Source organism: Nicotiana sylvestris, chromosome 6, assembly GCF_000393655.2.
Source record: "Nicotiana sylvestris chromosome 6, ASM39365v2, whole genome shotgun sequence".
NCBI lineage: Eukaryota > Viridiplantae > Streptophyta > Magnoliopsida > Solanales > Solanaceae > Nicotiana > Nicotiana sylvestris.
The window spans coordinates 164,186,848-164,193,654 of NC_091062.1; positions in this window are offsets into that span (position 1 = coordinate 164,186,848).

Here is a 6,807-nt window from a genome sequence, read left to right on the forward strand (position 1 = left end):
CTCAACTGTCCTAGCCACATTGGCCGCCTCCTGAAAAGAAATCTCATTCCCCGTCTCCTTTGCCATCTGAAGTCGAATAGGCTGGATAATCCCCTCAATGAACCTCTTCACTCTCTCTCTCTCTCTCTCTCTCTCTCTCTCAGTGGAGAGTATAAGTAGAGCATGATGGGCCAAATCAATAAACCTAGTCTTGTATTGAGTAACAGTCATAGAACCCTGCTGGAGACGCTCAAACTGCCTCCGATAGATCTCTCTCTGAGTGACAGGAAGAAACTTCTCCAAAAACAGCTGAGAAAATGTATCCCAAGTCAAAGCTGGTGACCCAACTGGTCTGGCCAAACAATAATCCCTCCACCAAGTCTTGGCGGAACCAAATAAGCAAAAAGTAGCAAAGTCGACCCCATTGGTCTCCACTATCCCCATGTTCCTGAGAACCTCATGACAGCTGTCTAGATAATCCTGGGAATCCTCAGAAGATGCACTGTTGAAAGTGGTAGTGAAGAGCTTGGTGAACCTGTCCAATCTCTACAAGGCATCGACAGACATAGCTGCTCCATCACCGGTCTGAGCTACCACACTCGGCTGAACTACTCCAACTGGCTGAGCTGCTGGAGTCTGAATTAGGGAGCCATCTGCTTCGGAGTGTGAGTAGCAGGAGTCTGGGCTCCTCCTCCAGCCTGAGAGATGGCTGGTTCTATAGGAAGCAAGCATGCTCGGGTGATACTCTCCATAAGGCCCACTAGATGGACCAGATCATCCTGGACTACTGTGGTAGCAATGAACCCCTCTGGGACCTGAGCTGAGCCCACCGGAACTGCCTGGGCTAGAACCTCATCATCAAACTCAACCCGGGGCTCCACCGCTGGTGCTGCTACACTGGGCTGAGCTCTGCCCCTACCTCGGCCTCTAGCACGGCCTCGGCCTCACCCTCTTCCCCTCATGGGAGTTGTTGCTAGGGGCTCGGGCTGCTGATCAGAGGATGAGGAAGTGCGTGTTCTCGCCATCTGTGAAAGAACAGAGTAGAAATTCAATTAGCATTGAGAAACCAAACCGCACGACTAGAAAAAATAGATGTGATATTTTTCCTAACTCTGTAGCCTCTGGGGGATAAATACAGACGTCTCTGTATCAATACCTTAGACTCTACTAAGCTTGTCCGTGAGTTGTGAGACCTATTTAACCTAGAGCTCTGATACCAACTTGTCACGACCCCGATTTCCCACTCTCAGGAGTCGTGATGGCGCTTACTAGTGAAAGCTAGGCAAGCCAACCATTTGAATAATTTAATTTTTTCCCATTTTTAATCCTTTAATAATTAGGAACTAACAGTTTATAAACAACGGAATTTAAACAAGAGGAAGAAACAAATAAAACCAATTCAATATTTCCAATACAAGTTCTTAAACAAATACTACCCAGAACTGGTGTCACAACTTCACAGACGGTCTAGGAATACTACAAACAAGGTCCGAAAAAAAAATGCGACACTGTTTCTGAAATACATAATTGAAACAGGGTGAAAGGATAGAGGGAGACGCCAGGGCTTGCGGATACATGCAGGACTACCTTGGATCTCTGAATGGACTAAAGGCAGCCACCCCAAGCTAAGGTCCAAAAGCTGTTGTGCCGGGATATACACATAGTGCAGAGTGTAGTATCAGTATAACCGACCCCATGTGCTGGTAAGTGCCTAGCCTAACCTTGGTGAAGTAGTGACGAGGCTAGGACCAGACTACCAAATAAACTTGTGCAGTTAAATCATATACAACGGAAAATAACGGCAAGAGTGTACAGTTAAGAATGGGAAGGGGAAACATGTTGTGGGGGAGTCATCAAATGATAATAGAAGGACAACAGGTAATTACAAGGACCACTATAACTCAATTATCAACAAGAATCAGAAATCAAACAAGTGCATGGCATCACCCTTCGTGCTTTTACTCTCGTCCTCACCATAAGAATCAATATAATCTGCACGGCATCACCCTTCGTGCTTTTAATCTCGTCCTAACCATAAAAATCAATATAATCGACATGAAATTGTGCATCGTGCGGCATGGCATTACCCTTCGTTCTTTTACACTCTTCCTCACGAAATCATACACGGCATCACCCTTCGTGTTTTAACACTCTCTCACCAAAACAATGCACGTCATCACCCTTCGTGCTTTAACACTCTTCCTCACCCAAACAACAATCACAAACAATAAGGACAATGAAATAAATAAAATTACAATAAAATCCCGGCAAGGGAACAATAGTTCAATAACCAAATCCCGGGAAGGGAACAATATCAAAGGCATAAACATACTGGAAGGGAGATAGTATTAAAGGCAACAACATCCCGGCAAGGGAGACAATATAACAATCCTCTTCTCTTTTTCACATTTACTTCACAACTTGAGCCAAAGCTCTATAAGGTTCAATTGTCAATTATACTTCCACAATTCATTATACAACTTGATCCAACACCCTTCAATATTCAAGTACCACTATTACTTTTACAAGCTTTGCTCAATAACAGAAATCATCACATAAGGCATGAACAATACAAACGGAGTCATAATAGTCATAATATAAGACTCACGGGCATGCTTGACACCAACATATAGATACTCGTTACCATGACTCTACGTCGTACTCAACAAATAACACATAGCAAATAGGACACAACTCATAATCCCTCAAGCTAAGGTTATACCAAACACTTACCTCGATGCCATGAACACAATTCAAGTCTCAACTATCGCTTTACCTCTTGATTTCACCACCAACTCTCTCGTATCTAGCCACAAGTTACTTAACTATATCAATAAATGCTAAATGATCAATTCCAATGCATGAAAATAGGTTTTCTAAAGTTTTTCCCAAAAAGTCAAAAATTGCCCCCGGGCCCACATGGTCAATACTCGAGGTTCGAACCAAAATCCGATTACCCATTCTCTCACGAACCCAAATATATAATTTTTTTGAAATTTAACCTCAAATGGAGGTCCAAATCCCCAAAATTTGAAAAACCTAGGTTCTACCCAAAACACTCAATTTCCCCCATGAAAAACTTTGATTTTGAGTTGAAATCATGAGAAAAGATGATAAAGATTGATAAAAATAAGTTAGAAATGACTTACAATCGATTTGGAAGAGTACTTGTCTTTGAAAAATCGCCCAAGAGTATTTTGGTTTTGAAAAGGTTTGAAAAATGGTTGAAATGCGTCTAAGTTATGATTTTGCAGGTTGCAGGTGTCGCAATTGCGATCAAGGTTCGCAACTGCAAACCCCTCAAACTGCTAACTTCGCATTTGCGATTAATGTTTGCAATTGCGAACTCGCTTTTGCGATGGAATTGTCGCATTTGCGACGACTGGGGAGTTCAGGGCATTTTCGCATTTGGGAAGGGGCATTAGCATTTGCGATATCGCTTTTGTGAAAAACTCGTCGCATTTGCAACCCAAAGCAACACAGGTCGTCTTCGCATTTGCGATGAAACTTCGCATTTGGGAGCCAGGCTTCGTACCTGCAGACCTGCAACATACCAGCTAAAAACCTGCAACATCCTAAGTTCAATTTCACTTCTTGGTTTATCCAAAACCCACCCGAGCCCTCGGGGCTCCAAATCAAATATGCACACTTACCCAAAAACATTATACGGACTTACTCGTGCGATCAAATCGCCAAAATAACATCTTAAACAACGAATTTAATATAGAAATCTAAAACAAATCTCAAAACTTTCGAAGTTTCAAATTTCACAAATACTGGTCCGAATCACATTAAACGACCTCCGTTTCTTACCAAATTTTACAGACACAACTCAAACATCATATTGAACCTGTACCGGGCTCCAGAACCAAAATACGGGCCCGATACCATAAATTTCAAATATAATCAAATTTTCAAAAACTCTTATATTTTCAGTAAAATAATTTCTTTCAAAAATTCATTTCTCGGGCTTGGTACCTCGTAATTCGATTCCGGGCATATGCCCAAGTTTTATATTTTTCTACAGACCCTCCGAGGAACATCAAATCACAAGTCCCGGTCCATTTATGTAAAATGTTGACCGAAGTCAACTTAAATTAAATTTTAAAGGCTAATTTAACATTTTCGTCATATTTCCACATAAAAGCGTTCCGAATATACGCCCGGACCGTGCATGCAATTCGAGGTGAGGAAAAAGGAGGCTTTAAAGCCTCAGAACACTGAATTTATTTCTAAAATAATTGATAACCTTTCGAGTCATCGCATATCCCTAGGCCCCCGTGATCTAAAGGTTGTGTTATAGTAGTCCACTTAATTAGATGTAATTTTTTTCTTCTATGGAGTTGTACCCCAGAGAAAATTGTGTTGATAGCGACTGAGATAGGATAGTATATAATTAGGAATTTTAATGTATTGCATAAGGTGATTAGGAAGGTGGTTTAAAGTTGAACGAATTAAAGTTGTCACTCCTGCTTTTGATAAAAAATTGGTTTTCCAACATGCCAATTTATTTTTGAAATTGTCAATTCAGAATTGGTAATCCCTTTTTGAAGGTTTCTTTATAAATATAGGGAATTCTAAATATTTACCAAAACTTTTTTTCCCTCGTTCATGTGGAAGATTTGTAGAATAGTTTTTCTTGTATTGGTTGTGAAATTTTTTGAGAATTTAGTTTTGATTTATCAAAGTTGATAGTTTGTCTAGATTGATGTGTAAATTGAGTAATAGTATTAATAGTTGATTGACAAGTGTTGGCTGTAATTTTTGATGTGAGAATAATATCATTAGCAAAAAATAAATGAGATAGTTGAGGTCCCTTTTTAGCAAGAGAAAGTGGTAGCCAAGCATGATAATCAACTGTTGCATTTGTTTTTCTCGAAAGCATTTCCAGGCAGAGAATAAACAGATAAGGTGATAAAGGGTCTCCCTGTCTAATGCCTCTCGTGGGTGCGAAATATTCTGTAGGGTTGTCATTAATAAGAATTGAAGTAGAAGTAGTTGTTATGCATGACATAATTAATTCAGTAAAAGTTGGGGAAATATTTAAGGTGATTAAGGTATTATGTATGAACGACCCTTCTAATTTGTCAAATGCCTTTTCAAGATCCAACTTGAGAAGCATATTGAAATTATTACCCTTCATTTTTTGGAATCTATTAATGATTTCCTGGACAATAAATGCATTATCAGCAACTCTTTTATTTTTCTGGAAACTAGATTGAGTTGGATGAATAATATGTTCCAGAATAGGTTTTAATCGATTTACAATTGTTTTTGTAATTATCTTGTAAATAGTATTACAAAGACTAATAGGTCGATATTGAGATTGTGACGACCCGGCTGGTCGATAGTGAAATTTTGATCCGAGGGTTAGAATGGAATTTCGAGAGTTGCAGTAGTTTTGTTATATCATTTGGGATGTGTGTGCAAAATTTCAGGTCATTCGGAAGTGTTTTGGTTGGGTTTTTGATCGAAAACGGAATTCGGAATATTTTTGAAACTTAGGCTTGAATCCGATGTGTTTTGGTTGCTTTGATGTTGTTTAAAGTGTTTTGAAGATTTTTACAAGTTTGAATAAGGTTTTAGGATATGTTGATGCCTTTGGTTGAGGTCCCGGGGGCATCAGGATGAATTCGGATGGTTAACGGAGAAAATTTTGGAGTTGAAGTTGTGCAACAGCTGCTCTTCTGGTATTTTCGCATCTGCAGTTTGGGGACCGCATATGTGGAGCCGTACAAGCGAAAATTGGCCATCTCTTCAGGAACCACAGATGCGGTATATTTTCCGCAGAAGCGGTACTGCGCCTACATGTAAAGGGCCGCAGATGCAGAATCTGGCCTCAAGTAGGAAGTCGCAGATGCGATATTTGTTCCGCAGATGCGGTCCTAGGACCGTAGATGCGGAAGCTGCTGGGCATTATTTTAAAGGGGTTCCGCGACTTGGGGGTTTATTTACACCATTTCTAATCGTTTTTGAAGCTTTGAGAGTGATTGTTTGAGGAAAACAAAGGGGAATCGCCTGGAGGTAACATCCTTGACTTCATAACTCGTTTTTATGTGATTAAAGACCTAATTAGTGGTGAGAAATTTGGGAAAATGGGTAATTAGGACTTGAGTTTAAGAGGCCTTTAAATGAGGATTTAAGGGGTAATTTGGACTCCGATTTCAGTGTTCTTATTATGTATAGACTCGTCAGAGTACGAGGTTTCTGAAAATATAAATTTTATCCGATTCCGAGACGTAGGCCCGAGGGGCGTTTTGGTCATTTTACACAATTTTGTGTATTAGCTTAGAATTTAATGGTAGAATCAGTTACTTGAAGTGTTATTTACATTATGCAATTGAATTGAATAGATTTGGACCATTTGAAATTGAGTACTCATGGCAAAGACGTGGTGTTGGGTTGATTTTGAGTCGGATCGAGGTAAGTGGCTTGTCTAACTTTGTGTGGGGGACCTTCCCCTTAGGATATAATATATTTGATAATAGAAATACCTTGTACGTGAGGTGACAAACGTGTACTTGAGCTAATTGTTGAAAATCCAATTTTTCCTTCAGTTTCAATTGAGTTCTTTTTTTCCTATTTTATTCTACTTATGAATTTAGCTTGTTGCTAGTTTAGAGAAGCATGTTTAGTTGACCTAATTGCCTATTTGGTTAAACTGCCTTAATTGCATTATATGGAGCATGTTAGGCTAGAATTAACTGTTTACTTGGTACGAAATTTAGCTTAATTGGGTATTCTTCTGTTGTTGTTGTGTGCTTTACTTTGGGACTACGGGACGGCATCCCGGGAGATCCCCTATACGTATTTATGATCTGGTTACTA